General features: G+C 57.0%; 1 gene segment (V, D, J or C); it reads right to left on the bottom strand.

The window, feature by feature from the left end:
• LOC100959317 overlaps nucleotides 1–541 on the bottom strand; it is a 20,950-nt gene extending 20,409 nt beyond the window's left edge. The window contains exon 1 of the C gene segment in view: nucleotides 484–541.
• Nucleotides 542–1,111: the final 570 nt, after the last annotated feature.

Genomic DNA, 1,111 nt, shown 5'->3' with positions numbered 1-1,111 from the left:
ACCTCTGCCCTGTGAGCTGCTGGCCCCTAAGAGTCCCCTTCCTGAGCTCCCAGGCTGCCCCTGGTCCTTCTTGACCTGAGACCCAAACAGACTTAATTTCCCCCCAAATGCAACAAATCCCCTCCTAGTTGAGCAAGAGAGTGAACGGGGAGACTCACCTGAGGAGACGATGACATGGACTCCCTGGCCCCAGAAGTCAAAGTGGTTGTCACATTGTGACAATTTTGCCAGGGATTCAGACAAGAACTTGCACCTGGCTAAATCCTTGGGATGCCTCAGATGCAGCCCAGGGAGGGGGCTCACGGAGACCCATTGGGTGTAGAACCTCTGCCCTGTGAGCTGCCGGCCCCTAAGAGGCCCCTTCCTGAGCTCCCAGGCTGCCCCTAGTCCTTCTTGGCCTAAAGACCCAAAAAGACTTATTTTCCCCCCATAATGCAGCAAATCCTCTCAGAGTTGAGCAGGAGAGGGAGGGGGTAGACTTACCTGAGGAGACAGTGACCTGGGTCCCCCGGCCCCAGACATCAAACCAGTTGTCACATTGTGACAATTTTTCCAAGGACTGGGGCAAGAAGTGGCACCTGGCTGAGTCTTTGATACAGCCCAGGGAGGGGGCCTAACAGAGACCCTTGGGGCCTAGAACCTCTGCCCTGTGTCCCGTCAGCTGCTAGTCCCTTAGAGGCCCCTTCCTGAGCCCCCAGGCTGCCCTTGGTCCTTCTTGACTTGAGACCCAAACAGAGTTATTTTCCCCCCAAATGCAGCAAACCCGCTCAGAGTTGAGCAAGAGACTCAACTAAGGAGACAGTGACCTGGATCCCCCGGCCCCAGTAGTGAAAGTCATCACACTGCTGGGGGTCCCATTTGGGGGGGTGTAAAAAAACCCGTGCCCTGCTGTGGGCCTGGCCTGCCATGGCCACACATTCTGCTCCTGAGGTGCCTGTGTCCCCAGACATGAGCATGACTCTGCCCACTCATCCTGCAGTGGAGTCCCCATCCCCTCAGAAAGGCCATCATTAGAACCTGTACCCTGCCCTGCCTGGACCCGAAGACCAAGGACCCTCTGGACACTTCTTTTCCAGCTCTAGGACAGAGGAGGCTGGGCCTGGCCAGGGAG

Source organism: Otolemur garnettii, unplaced genomic scaffold (genome assembly GCF_000181295.1).
Source record: "Otolemur garnettii isolate 467f Iridium unplaced genomic scaffold, OtoGar3 scaffold00410, whole genome shotgun sequence".
Classification (NCBI taxonomy): domain Eukaryota; kingdom Metazoa; phylum Chordata; class Mammalia; order Primates; family Galagidae; genus Otolemur; species Otolemur garnettii.
This window is presented reverse-complemented; position numbering and strand designations above follow the sequence as displayed.